General features: G+C 37.9%; 1 long non-coding RNA gene across 1 annotated transcript; it reads right to left on the reverse strand.

Moving 5' to 3' along the window:
• Nucleotides 1-108: 108 nt before the first annotated feature.
• On the reverse strand, nt 109-1,539 carry LOC306988605. The gene is made up of 3 exons (XR_013795452.1): nt 1,473-1,539; nt 544-554; nt 109-235 (listed from the first exon to the last, which is right to left on the reverse strand). It is a non-coding gene; the product is annotated as an uncharacterized lncRNA (long non-coding RNA).
• Between the last annotated feature and the right edge of the window lie 14,056 nt (nt 1,540-15,595).

Raw genomic sequence — 15,595 nt, forward strand, 5'->3', positions numbered from 1 at the left:
GCATTTTTGGGAAACGCGCGTGGAATTGCCGCGAGCGTTCGAAACCTTGCACGTAGAGAGCGCTCTTAAGAGCTAAAATACATCGTTATCGGGAAACCCGGCCCTGGTCATGGAGGAGTGTAGCTCCAGCCTGTCTGTAGTGTCTGCTGACCCTGAAGACTTGATCATCTGGTGCAGGTCTGCTTAACTGGGGTTGGAGCTCAATTTTGCAATCAGGATTAGATGGCAATGAATACTGAAAAGAGAGAGGACAATTTTAATGTTATAAACCCAGTAAAACTTATCATGAATATGTACAATAACATCTGAGAATGTATGCTACATATGACACCACTGTACTGACAAATACAGTATTTGTTAAGTGGATGAGGATCATCTCATTTTTTAGAAAACATACACAAAATATTAACAGATTACATAAGAAAAATGTTTATGAAAATACAGTTATATGGTGCAAAGAAACTTTTTGTAAATGTCTATGACAAATCTACAATGCAAAAACTGAGAATGTGTCAAAGACAGTGTTTCCCACAGAATACTTACAGCAGTATGATCTGATTACACACAAGGAAAAGGGAGAAAAAGAAACAAAAATTAATATTTCAGTCAAATATTGCTCTGTCTGGACAAACGTTCTGATGAAATGTATACATTCAAGATAAATTATTACATTCATATTTAATGTGAATATTATTTCATGGCCTAAATGTTTTACTTCCATTATATCTTATGATATAATTTAATTATTAAGTTAATTAAATATTACAGATGGTTGATTTTATTTCAGTTATCAATTAAAGTTAGAATTATAAAGTCTGTTATTTTTAAGTCGTGTTAGTATAGTAATATGACCATATCTTTGTAAAATTACAAAGCGCGTAAGTTAACGTTAACCTTAACGTTAAGTTAAATTGCCTAACGCAACTTGTATGATTTGCTGTCTTCAGCGCGCAGTGTTTATTGATGTCTATCAATTATGAACGGTCATAATCATACTTAACGAGATGTAATCTGAGTGTGTAGCTTATGTATTGTCACAAACGTTACATCAATCCTCGGTTAAACCTTTAAAACAACGACATGACTGATTCAGCCCGGCCATTGTGTCTAATGTTAGCTCGGTCCTAGTTCATCGCGTAAACGGGAAAACAACAATAAACCAAATTATAACAACACCAAAAGGTGCAAAACACTTAAAGGTAATGAATTCATGCAGTTTTAAAGTATAAATTACCTTGGAGATTACCAAAAAACGGACTGGCGAGCAGCTAGTCGACCGTTATAACAGTTTAATTTAAACTGCAGCAGAGTAACGTTAGCTCTACTGTATAGCCTATAATCAGATAAACAATAAAATGAGTGTAATTTAATACCAATAATTAATTCATTACCATTTTTTTTTACCAGTTTCACTCATTTCAATAGAAAACTCAAATGACTATGGACATTTAAAAAGCTTAACGTTACGTTACCTGTTTGGTGCACAGCTGGGCGGTACAGTCGAATCAGAGTCGAATCCAGAAAGACAGCTCCTTCCAGCAGTCTCATTGGTTAGAATTAACCACGTGATGACGCTATCTACTGTATTACTTATAATATAATTTTTATATTATAACTTTTTTCTTTTGCGGTTTCAGAAATATAACATTATATAAAAATATATAAATTCATCAGTGATGTATTTATTAATATAACAAATATAATTGTATAATAATAAATAGATCACTGACGATGACGAATACCAAAACAAATCAGTCCACCATTTGCTTGTGTTATATTGTGACAAATAAGTTAATTTTATTTCATAATACGCTTATAATGAATTATAGCTCCATTTGTACTTTTTTATGAGCAATATTACTATTCTATCAATATATTTATAAATACTCATTGAGACCTACTGAATTAGAAGATATAGTTATATTTATATACATTTTTATAGTTCCTTATAAGTCATGCATTTGCTCTTTCAATGCGCATGCTCCTAATTCATTAAACACTGATTTATTAATTTGTCCGTTTTATAGTTCCATGAATGTATTTATAAAGATGCATCATGCATTGCTATATATGTTATTATGTTATTTATGAATGTATTAATATAAGTGCTGTGATTTTTTTGGGGGGGACTAATAGTCTAATGTTGTTTAAACTACTGTAATGTACTGATCTGTCTGACTTTATCAGTCTGTCTGGGAACAGCTGCAAGCAAACAGGTAAAGATAGTACTTGTCTTGCTATCTTGTTGACTGTGTGCAGTTTTAGTTATGTATGGGATGGACTGTTGAATGAAATAACATTTATGACATTTTACGGGATTGTTAAAATAGTTTGATTAATCCTGAGCTTCTAATCTTAAAACAATGATTTATCTGTACTGTTGTGGTGGGATGCCCACAGTAAACCCTCATGGTGGCCTCACAGTGAAAAACTGCTATGGGCCCCACATGGGCTAACCCACTGGGGGCCTGTGTGGGTTTTCTGTGGGCTAGCCCACAGTGGGTTGCCCACAGCAAATCCTCATGGGGGCCCAAATGGGCAAAACTGCTATGGCTATACATCATTTAACGTTACATACATTCATCATATGTAACGAGATTTAATAACGAGTGTGTAGCTTAGGTATTGTATACTATGTACGCTAACGTTACATAAATCCTCGTTTAACTTACATCGCTATTTAAAACTTTAAAACAAATGTCTGACTCCATCATGACTAAGTTAACCTTACTCGGTCTTAACGTTAGTTCGTCGTTTTTAGCAACGAAAAAACAATAATAAATCAAATGAACACCAAAATAGATGTAAAACAATTCAAGGTAATCAATTCATGCAGTTTTAAAGTATATATTACCCCAGAGATTGCTAAAAAAACGACGGCTGTCTGAGACGCTGATTAACACAGAACTAACAAAGTAAAACCTTTAACGTGTCAATCATTAAATTAAACTAACTGAATTGCAGGCTATAGATAAAGTGCAGCCAAAACTCAACATGACTTGTGTTAACTGTATATGTCGGCAGTGACGTCTCCGGCGGGGCGTGTTGGGGGCGGGGCTTGGGTAGACGATATAATCGGATATCGCGGTATTTTTTAAGGCGATTATCGATAACATATTTTTTACATATCGCCCAGCCCTAAATCTCACACACACACACACAAACACACACACACACACTCAATCTCACACACACACACTCACTCACTCAATCACACACACACACACACACACACACACACACACACACTCAATCTGACACACACACACACAAACACACACACACACTCAATCTGACACACACACACACACACTCAATCTCACACACACACACACACACACTCATTCTCACACACGCACACACTCACTCACTCGGGCCGATTGATTTGCGTCTCTAGCTTCGTATATCTTTCCGTTTTGAATCATTATTTACTATCATTCCCTGTTGTTTATACTGCTAAAATATAACTTACTCAACATCACATATTAACCTGACATCGCTAGCTTCAATCGAAATCGTTACTAGTACAACGCGCTAGTAGTACTTCGCTAGCCTGTTAGCGTGCCATCCGTGCGATCTTTATTTATTTATTTATTTATTTATTTCGCTCGAGCCTTTTACAAATCCATCAAAGCTGTGGTAAGTAGTGATCAGTCAGCAAACACGGTAAGTCAAGTCTTCTCCTCTTATTGTCACTTGCACTTCATGTAACATGTATAGCATAGCTTTCTCTGTCAGCACAGGATTTACATGTGATAAATGCAGGGAGATAGTCAGGCTGACGGAGAAGATTTCAGAACTAGAGACACGCATCGAACTTTAATTGAGGATAGTGAAAGTGCAAGGGCTTTAGATACGGCTTTGGATGCGACTAGTTTAGTGAACACTGTACATTGTTCGGTTCCGGCTGAAGTAGAGCCCGTGCAGCAGGGCAACTGGGTGACCGTGAGACGCTATAGTCGCGGGACAAAACACCGCTCTTCTGTTCCGATTACCACAACAAATAAATTCTCCCCACTCAGTGAAACACCCACTGAGAATCCTGTTGATTTTGCCCTAGTTATTGTTGATTCTATTACACGGAACGTGAAAATAGAGACACCAGCCACCATAGTCACATGTTTGCCGGGAGCCAGAGCGCCTGACATCAAAGCAAATTTAAAAGTGCTGGCTAATCCTAAACTTAAATTCTCTAAGATTATTATTCACGTCGGCACTAATGGTGTTCGACTCCGCCAGTCGGAGATCACTAAAATTAATGTTAAAGAGGTGTGTGAACTCGCAAGTATGATGTCAGGCACTGTAATTTGCTCTGGCCCCCTTCCTGTTCGCCGGAGTGATGAGATAGTTAGCAGATTGTGTTCACTCAATGGCTGGCTGTCTAAGTGGTGTCCGCTAAATAATATAGAATTCATAGACAATTGGAAAAGTTTTTGGGGCAGACCTGACCTGTTGAAAAGAGATGGTATTCATCCCTCCTGGGACAGTGCTGCTCTTCTCTCTAGTAATATGGCTCATAGTCTTGAGCTCAACCATGACAATCTGGGGCTCAGGTCAGGAAGCAGACAGACTGGCTAAACCGACCGTCTGCTAGCGGCCTCACGTCACCCAGGTCAGATAAATCCCATCACATAGAGCCTCTTTCACCTAGATATCATCACATAGAGACTCTTTCACCTAGATATCATCATATAGAGACTCTTTCACCTAGATATCATCATTTAGAGACTCTTTCACCTAGACATCATCATATAGAGACTCTTTCACCTAGATATCATCATATAGAGACTGTGTCTGTTCCCCGAACTTGGAAATCCAAAAAACGTTCAAACCCATCTAAGGTTAAAAATTTAATTGATGTTCAACAAATAAAAAACAGATATAATACAAATGAGCAAATGATAAAGCTTGGGTTACTGAATATTCGATCTCTTACTTCAAAAGCGCTAATAGTTGATGATATGATTACAGATTATAACCTAGATGTGCTGTGTTTAACAGAAACCTGGCTAAAACCAAACAATTACATTGCTTTAAATGAGTAAACCCCACAAGATTACGGTTATAAACATGAACCTCGTCTGAAACGCAAAGGAGGAGGTGTTGCTGTAATTTATAGTAATATTCAAAACCACTAAGAAATCTAGTTGTAAATATAATTCTTTTGAAGTGTTGGTGCTTAATGTAAAAATATCTAGTGTAAACGATAAATCACGTTTGAAAATTCTGCTGGCTACTGTACACAGGCCACCAGGGCACCATACAGACTTTATCAAAGAATTTGCTGACTTTCTATCAGAATTAGTATTGGCTGCAGATAAAGTACTAATTGTTGGTGATTTTAATATACACATTGATAATGAAAAAGATGCATTGGGATTGGCATTTAAAGACATTGTAAACTCAATTGGAGTTAAACAACACGTGTCAGGACCCACTCATTGCCGTAATCATACTCTAGATCTAATACTATCACATGGAATAGATATTGATGCCGTTGAAATTCAGAGCGATGACATCACAGATCATTATCTGGTCTCGTGTAAACTTCATTTAGCCAAGGCTGCAAAGCCGACTCCGTGTTATAAATATGTTAGACCGATCACTTCTGCCACTAAAGATTGCTTTATCAATAATCTTCCTAATCAGTTTCATCATCTCAGCATCCCGGATAGCTTAGAAGAACTTGATATTGCAACAGAAACTTTTAACTCTCTCTTTTCCAGCACTTTAGACACAGTTGCTCTGCTGCGCTTAAAGAAGATTAAAGAACATAGTCCAACGCCGTGGCACAACGAGCACACTCAGGCCCTTAAGAGAGCAGCCAGAAAAATGGAGCGCAACTGGAAGAAAACAAAACTAGAGGTGTTTCGGATTTCATGGAAGGAGAGCTCGATTGCTTACAGAGAGGCTTTAAAAGCTGCTAGATCTGCTTATTTTTCAACCCTATTAGAAGAAAATAAACATAATCCTAGGTATTTATTTGAAACAGTGGCTAAACTAACGAAAAAGAAAGCTTCAAGCCCAGAAGTTTCCAAGCAACACAGCAGTAATGACTTTATGAACTTCTTCACTTATAAGATCGATAATATCAGGGACAAAATTATAACTATGCAACCGTCTAATACAGTATCGCATCAGGAAGTGCATTCTAGTCTCCCTGAGGGAAAATTTGATTCATTCGTTGCTATAGGAGAGGAAGAATTTTGCAAACTCGTCAAATAATCTAAATCGACAACGTGTATGTTAGACCCTATACCGACTAAGCTGCTGAAAGAGATGCTTCCAGATGTCATAGATCCTCTTCTTAATATCATTAATTCATCTTTGTCTCTAGGATACGTACCAAAAACCTTTAAGCTAGCTATGATTAAACCGCTTGTTAAAAAAACGCAACTTGATCCTACAAAACTAGTCAATTACAGGCCGATCTCGAATCTGCCATTTCTGTCAAAGATATTAGAAAAAGCAGTATCCTCACAACTGTGTTCCTTTCTTGAAAGAAATGATATCTGCGAGGATTTTCAGTCCGGATTTAGACCGTACCATAGTACCGAGACAGCTCTCGTTAGAGTCACAAATGATTTGCTCTTATCATCCGATCGTGGTTGTATCTCTCTATTAGTATTACTTGATCTTAGTACAGCATTTGACACCATTGACCACAACATCCTTTTAAATAGACTCGAACATTATGTTGGCATTAGTGGAATTGCACTAGCATGGTTTAAATCATACTTATCTGACCGTTATCAGTTTGTAGCAGTAAATGATGTCTTATCAATCACAAGTTCAGTATGGCGTACCACAAGGCTCAGTACTAGGACCGCTGCTGTTCACTCTGTATATGCTACCATTAGGAGATATCATTAGCAAACATGGAATTAGCTTTCACTGTTATGCCGACGATACTCAGCTGTATATTTCTTCAAAACCTAACGAAACCTACCAATTCACAAAATTAACGGAATGCATAGCTGATATAAAAAAATTGGATGATTAGTAATTTCCTACTACTAAATTCAGAAAAAACAGAGATTCTAATTATTGGACAAAAAACTTCCGCACGTAATAACATAGAGTACTGTCTAACACTTGATGGCTGCTCTGTTAAGTCTTCGTCGTCGGTTAGGAACCTGGGTGTGCTCTTTGATACCAATCTTTCATTTGAAAGTCATGTGTCTAGTATCTGTAAAACCGCTTTCTTCCATCTTAAAAATATACCTAAATTACGTCATATGCTCTCAATGAATAATGCAGAACAATTAGTTCATGCGTTTATGACCTCAAGGCTAGATTATTGTGATGCTCTACTGGGTGGTTGCCCTGCACGCTTAATAAACAAACTACAGCTGGTCCAAAACACAGCAGCTCGAGTTCTTACTAGAACCAGGAAGTATGACCATATTAGCCCCGTTCTGTCAACACTGCATTGGCTCCCTATTAAACATCGTATACATTTTAAAATATTGCTGATCACTTACAAAGCACTAAATGGTTCAGCTCCGCAGTACTTGAGCGAGCTCTTAACGCATTATAGTCCTTCACGTCTACTGCGATCTCCAAATTCCGGCCAGTTAATAATACCTAGAATATCAAAATCGACTGCTGGCGGTAGATCCTTTTCCTATTTAGCACCAAAACTTTGGAACAGTCTTCCTAACATTGTCCGGGAAGCAGACACACTCTGTCAGTTCAAATCTAGACTAAAAACACACCTCTTCGGCCTAGCATACACATAACACATTATAGACTTATATAACTCAATGTTAGGCTGCATAGTTTAGAACAGCTGGGACCGGGAACACTTCCCGTAAATCCTGATGTACTTGGTACATCATAAGAAGGATGGCGTCTACGCTAATATTAGTCTCTCTGTCTATCCCGAGGTTTACCGCTGTCCTCCGGAACCAGGCCGTATCCAGATCTGATGAAGGACCAGCGCCAGGACACGACGACGACGACGCTGACCTGAAGTGTCAACCAGTCTCTCCTCCTCTCCACTCCGACTTCAACCAACTGGAACTGGACAAATACTCTGGTTCATTCTGAACTTCTGACCTGTAATGCTCCTGAATCATAATCATACACTGTTCACTCATTGGTCAGAGGAGAACTGGCCCCCGACTGAGCCTGGGTTCTCCCAAGGTTTTTTCTCCATTCTGTCCCTGATGGAGTTTTGGTTCCTTGCCGCTGTTGCCTTGCCTTCTGGCTTGCTTAGTTGGGGACATTTAATATTCAAGTTTTTCAATTCAAGTTTATTTGTATAGCGCTTTTCACAATACACATTGTTTCAAAGCAGCTTTACAGAAAATGCATTTCAAAAATATACATACAAAAATACAGTTAGTTAATCATGAAATTTAGGGCATAACATATCGCCGGCGTTGGGTCGTCTCTTCACAGCGTCGAGTCGTCTCATCACAGACGTTGGGGCATCTGAAGTCTCCATGAGAGGCTGGATACATAACTGGAGCTGACGAACTCTATTTGAGTTATCTCGGGACAGGCGTCCCGAGATAACAACAAAAAAGGCAGATGGGAAATAATTAGCGTAGCTGCTGTTCTTAATATGAATGCATTTGATCTGATTTAACTGTAGTATAAAAGGTATGAGATGCATCATGTGAATGCTTGGCTAAAGAGATGCGTCTTTAATCTAGTTTTAAACTGGGAGAGCGAGTCTGAGCCTCGGACAGTATCAGGAAGGCTATTCCAGAGTTTAGGAGCTAGATGTGAAAACGCCCTCCCTCCTTTAGTGGACTTAGATATCCTAGGTACGACCAGAAGCCTCGAATTTAGCGATCTTAAAGAGCGCGATGGAATATATGGCGATAGAAGATCTCTTAAATACACAGGAGCTAAACCATTTAGGGCTTTATAGGTCAGTAACAATACTTTGTAATTGATACGGAACTTAATAGGTAACCAGTGTAGAGATGATAAAATTGGTGTTATATGATCATATTTTCTTGACCTAGTAAGAACTCTAGCAGCTGCATTTTGGACTAACTGTAGCTTGTTTACTGAGGATGCAGGACAACCAGCTAATAGAGCATTACAGTAATCTAGTCTCGAGGTCATGAATGCATGAACTAACTTTTCTGCATCAGAAACTGATAGCATATTACGTAGCTTAGCAATGTTTCTAAGGTGGAAAAAGGCTGTTCTTGTGACATTTGAGATATGATTTTCAAAAGACAAGTTGCGGTCTAGTATAACACCCAGGTCTTTTACTGTAGAGGATAAAGTAACAGGACGTCCATCTAGATTAAGGTTGTATTGTAAGAGGTTTTGTGGGCAGTTTTTTGGACCAATCAGTAATACCTCCGTTTTATCTGAATTTAATAGAAGAAAATTACACGTCATCCAATATTTTATATCTTTAACACACTCTGTCATTTTAGATAATTTAGTGTTATCATCTGGTCGTGATGAAATATATAATTGAGTGTCATCAGCATAACAGTGGAAACTTATTCCATGTTTTCTTATAATATTACCAAGTGGCAGCATATAAATTGAGAATAGCAGGGGGCCTAATACAGATCCCTGCGGCACTCCATAATTTACTGACGTTATCTTTGATTTTTCCCCATTTAATTGGACAAAATGGTAACGGTCTGATAGGTACGATCTAAACCAGCTTAATGCCTGTCCCTGAACACCAGTGTAATTTTGAAGTCGATCTAAGAGTATTTTATGATCTATAGTGTCAAACGCAGCACTAAGATCGAGTAAAACTAGTATTGAGATACAGCCTTGGTCAGAAGCTAAAAGTAAATCATTTGTAATTTTAACCAGCGCAGTTTCTGTGCTATGATGTGGCCTGAATCCTGACTGAAACTATTCAACAATATTATAGATCTGCCTTAAAGGTGGACGATGATGAAATTGTTTTTTGTATTATTTTCATGTTATCACTGTGAAGCTGCTTTGATACAATCTGTATTGTAAAAAGCGCTATATAAATAAAGGTGACTTGACTCTGAGAACCTTTCTATTATTTGACTCAGAGGGCATGTTGTTTTCCTCAGAAGTCTTTTGTTCAGGTGTTCCTCATATTAAAAGCACTGAAGTTGTGGGCCAGATGTGTTGCTGAACTCTTGAAGAGGGCCGTCAGTGTTGATCTGCAGCTGCAGTGTGTGTTGCTCAGGAGCTCGATGTTCTGATGGAGCAGATCTACTGGACTTCAGCAATCCCTAATGGCAACATTGGCCCCCAGCCTGTCCTGTATTCCAGGGTTCAAACGCAGTGTTCGTAGCAATGTCCTCGAGTCTTTTGGCAGGTTTGAACTCTGCTGACGCAGTATATCTAGTAACGAATTCAATGCCACGTGTGTGATTTTTTTGTTGAACAGGACCTATTCCTTTCCATTAAAGTGAAATTACTGAACCTAAGAAATGTCTGATAAAAATGCTCTTTTTATAAGAACTGGTCAGACGGCCCGTAGAGGCTTTTGCATATGAAGTCTACACAAAAGTTGGTAAGAAGAATATGTATATAGTTTTTGAAATAAGTCTCTTATGCTCTCTTGTGGCCATCAGACAGTGGAATAAACTGCCAACAGAGCTGACCACATGCGTCAATTTAACATTTTTCACATCGGGCCAAAAAATGGCTTCTTTTAAAATAAACATGTTTACATAATGTATTGTAATTGATATGTATGTGAGATTGTATTTGTAAATGTTGTGGAATGAATGAAGGGTGTGATCATTGTTGTGCTGTTTTTGGGATAAAGGTATTATTAACATGTGTATTTCATTTTTTATTTATGTTTTATGTTTTGTAAGACTGTTGACCTCAGCCTGCCCAGCGACAGGGGGACATTAGCACAAGTGCTACAACTGGTATACTGCATCTCTCCTTTTAAGCTTAATGTATATTTCACATTGTCCCTGTTTAAAAAAAGGGTACATATATTTTATCAAAATAAACACAATTGTAATTTTATGTAAATATCTAATTTTTGTATTTATTCCAGGGGTTATGGTGATAATCCTTTGATAATAAGAAATGTTACTTGGGCATTAAATCATATTAGAATGATTTCCAAAAGCATCATGTGACACTGGAGTAAGGATGCCGATAATGCAGCTTTGCGTCCTAGGAATAAATAGCATTTTAAAATAAAAAAAAGTTTATTAATTTGTTATACAATTTTGTCGTTTTACTGCATTTTTTTTTATTAAATAAATTTAGTCTTTAGTTTATATTGTGGAGTATAAATGAGACAAACAAATGTTTTTGTTATAGCAAGATATTTTCTTCTTGCTGTCTAAATGCATTTATGTATTTTATATTCTTCAGTCGAATCTTCAGATGAGAGAGTTGAGTAGCGCTTAGTCTCGCGAGAAGTGAGTTCTGACTCTCTGGTTCAGCGCATGCGATTGGCTGTTCGCTGCTGTCACTCTTCTTATGTCCGCGCGCGCGCCTCCGTCCTTCGGGGAGTCCCGAAGTCGGTGGAGGACGGTGATGAGTGTCATCGTCGTGAAGGTAACTTATTCGTGTTTAACACCACTTGTTGACAAATAGTGTGTTTTGCATAATGACCATCATGTTTAGTGCTTGTGTAATCCGGGCCGCTCTCCGCCTCGTGCACACATCGTCCCAACATTGGGCCAATGGCGCCTTTCCACTGCATGGTAACGTTAACACGGCTCACTCAACACAGTTAATTCGGAGGAGTCAAGGAAAACGAGTAATTGACAGCCGTTGAGTGCAGTAGTATATTCCCATAGACATGTCTATGTATATTCCTGCACAACCGGAGGCTGCAGTTTCAGGACCGCAGTTCTAGGAACCAGGTGGTTTAGTTTGTACATAGTATCAAGATATTTAATCTCAGTGAGTCACAATTTTACATTTAAACAAATTAATTTACACAAAATATAAATGAAAAATGTATATCAATCTTTAAACAGCTGAAAAAGTGGAACAAGTCTTAGTTTCTTGAATTATACTGTATATTGATTAACCTCAAGTTTAACTAATTAGCTCATTATCAGGTAAAATAAAGATGGAATCAGCATATTATGCAGTCACTAAAATACAGCCAGATATTTTAAAGGTTGTAGAGAGGCAAGACAAGACTCAAGAATGATTCAAAAATGTATATATTTATGTCATTCTTGCAATCAATAACAACAGCACCAAAAAGACCCCCTTTTTCCATCAGTTGCTGCACAGACATATGGCTGTAGGTAGGCTTCAACTCTGTGTGTGTGTGTGTGTGTGTGTGTGTGTGTGTGTGTGTGTGTGTGTGTGTGTGTGTGTGTGTGAGAGAGAGAGAGAGAGAGAGAGGATTACATAAGAAACATTTGTTTAACATGTTCAACTGAAATCTCTGGTTTAACACTTATGCACTGTTATAAATTGTAACTATAAAAACTGCCAAACGTCTCATTCATGACTGCAAAACAACGCCAAGACGACAATAACACATATTGTAGTGCAACCAGGCAGTTTAATTATTTTATACTTAACCAATATGGTCAAACAACAAGCAAGTTTTCACACGAATACAGAATAAGCAGGTCAATATTACACACCTCACATCAACATGCTAGTGTCATCTTTTTAAGTTTAATTAATGTGCTGGCTAGATATACTTATAAAACCCAACAAGGATTTATTACATCATGGCCACGAACGTCGTAGTAATTAATACAACTAAAACAAGAATTCTAAATTCATGCAAATTAGTTAATTCATAGTTAGCAGCTCTCACTTTGGCTATGTAAACTCTGCTTCGTTTAAACGTTATAAAATAAAACTTAATTGAATACTCACAGTCTGATTGGTGTCCATGTCGTCCATCATAAATTACTGTTTTTGGTGATCCAGTTCGGTAGGTGGCGCTGTAACAAAATAACTAGGGTCCTGAAACTGCAGCCTCCGGTTGTGCAGGAATACCCTTCTCGTTGAGTGTGCAACATGGGAGTGATTTTACACTCGATAACGTCCACTAAGGTTTCGGAAACCAGTGTTAAGTAGAACAGCGCTTCACAGTTGTTTCTTTCTCCTCGTCTAACCAGGGGCGGCCAATCTTGCTCCTGTTGAGCCTTTGTCCTGAAGAAATCCGCTCCAACCCAATTAAACACCCGGACCAGCTTATCGAGCTTTTATTGGGTGTGTTGAGGCAGGTTGGAGCTAAACTGTACGGGACAGCGCCTTCCAGGACCGAGTTTGGGCGCCCCGGTCTAGACCAATCAGAGCAGCTTTTTTCCCGCTCCGTGTTGTCGTCACTCACCGCTGTTGTGTGAGGAAAGGAAAAAACGCAAAATATTTTCCGCTATTTGTTTTAGTTACGGTGTTTGTGGTTTGTGTCTGTGTGTTATATTAATGTATAATAATTCTTTATAATAAACTTTAAGATGTCAAAAGGCTGCTTAATTCATACTTACCTACAACTTGACGAACTGACGATGAAGAACAAACTTAAAGCCGGCTAATAATGAATTAATAAAACAACAGGAGTAATAACACGTATAACGAATGAACAGATACAAAATATATACAGTTAATTGCTAATTACTGGTTATTAATGTGATAATTGATCAAAATGTCGAGGGTACAGTAATGTTAGTCTGAGGAAATAATAACGTCATCTGATGCAAATTATAACGTCATCATATATATATATATATATAGGTCACTTGACATTCATTCAGTTTATTATCTTAGATAATCCAATGTGCTCATGATTGGAGCGCTTATTAATTTTGCTACATTTTAATGTATTGCTTAGTAGAGAATTAAAATAAATTGTTACTTATAGATGAGGTTGACAGAAGTTCGCCACTTTCGTTCCAATAGGCCATAGATGTGTACACTAGATGTCGCCTTGGCTGCGGCATCAATATGCAGGTTATAAGCGTTTTGTTTCTTCTCATGATGTTCTTAGCAGCGTATTACAGAGCCACTAAACGATCTTTGCAAAAATAACACATATGCAGACTTTCGTGTGCGCATGAGAAACCATTAAACTTAGCATAGACAATGCACACTGAGCCACCATTTCACCCGCATTATTATTAGCCTGTATTATTATTAGGGCCCAAGCCTTAAAAAGGCGAAGGCCCTATTGTTTTTCTTCGGATTATTTGTTATTAGGGCCCAAGCCCTGAAAGGGCGCAGAGCCCTATTGTTCTTCTAAGAATTTTTTGTTCTTCTTCTTCTTCTTCTTCTTTATAGTAATTTTTTTTTCAAGGTTTTTGCCACTTTTGGGGGCCTTAACGTGCTCAAAAACTCTTGAAACTTTGCACACGGGTCAGAACCCGCGGCCATTAGAGCCGGACTGAAGCTGGTACCCGGGCGTGGCAGGGGGGCTCGACAGCGCCCCCTGGAACGGGGTCCGAAAACTTGGTCCATAAATCAAACACGCTTGCATGAAATAATATGAAACTCGGTACACTTATAGATCTCATCGGTTCATATATCCTTCATGCTCTGACTTTTTACCCCAGCCCAACAGGAAGTCGGCTATTTGGGGTAGTTTAAAAAACACATGCAATGGAATTTAAAATACTCTTCCTAGACAATTCAACCAATCGCCACGAAACTCGGTGTGCATGAACTCAAGACATTGAGGATGAAAAATTGCCAGGGGATTTTTGATATCTCGAACGGTTTGGTCGTGGTGAGGAAACGAATTTATGGCGAATATTGGAAACAGGAAGTGTGTTATAACATCCTCATACAAAATGAACTAGCACTATAACGTTAAGGGCTCCATACCTGTGCTCAAACTATTTATCTTGAGCGTCCATTTACACGAAAGCCACTGAAAGAAGACGGATTCCAAGTTGTGTATCCAGAAGGACTTTGGTGTAAATCGCAGAACACGGAAGTCTGGACACAGGACAGGATTTCAATCGGTCACCTGAAAACAGAGGCACTTGCCCCTACTGGCGTGGGGGTGTAACGGTTGAATTTGTACACTGAACTTAGCTACTTTGTTGGAAGTGAATTTTCTTATTTGTGAAAATCGTTCGATTGATAGATTTTTGTTTTAAGTATTTCCAACTAATACAGTAAAAAAAACGAAATCAAGCACAAAAGTATTGTTTGCTAAATTGATCAGTCTAAAATTAAATGTATTCTTTTGATAATCTGCTTATTTTACTTGGATTTCATAAGACCAATCATTTTTGAGTGAATTAAATCAACTGACTGCAAACCTTTTATATGCTACGTCAAAAACTTAAATGGAGCTTGTTTAAATAAACATTACCAAAAACAACCAAACGGGAACGTTGTGTGGAGGTACAGTGCAACCACAGGAGATCATTTTAGTTGGTTGGTTCCCTTAATGTTTAGGGAACGTTATAACCCTGAGGGAACGTTCCTTAAACGTTCGTTTTTGGTTTGGTTCAAACTAACCTTTAGAGAACCATAAACTAACGTTCCCTAAACGTTAGTGTTAGTGGGGTACTCCCGGTTTCCCCGTATAAATTAATAGAAACTAATTTTGCACACTTGAAGATGAAATAGTTTTTATTTAAAAAATGTTGTAAAATGTATGTTTTATAAAATAATTCAATACATTATTATTCAATTATATTTAAATCACACTCAAAAAAATTACTCT

Source organism: Phoxinus phoxinus (genome assembly GCF_949152265.1).
Source record: "Phoxinus phoxinus genome assembly, chromosome: 20".
NCBI classification, from domain to species: domain Eukaryota; kingdom Metazoa; phylum Chordata; class Actinopteri; order Cypriniformes; family Leuciscidae; genus Phoxinus; species Phoxinus phoxinus.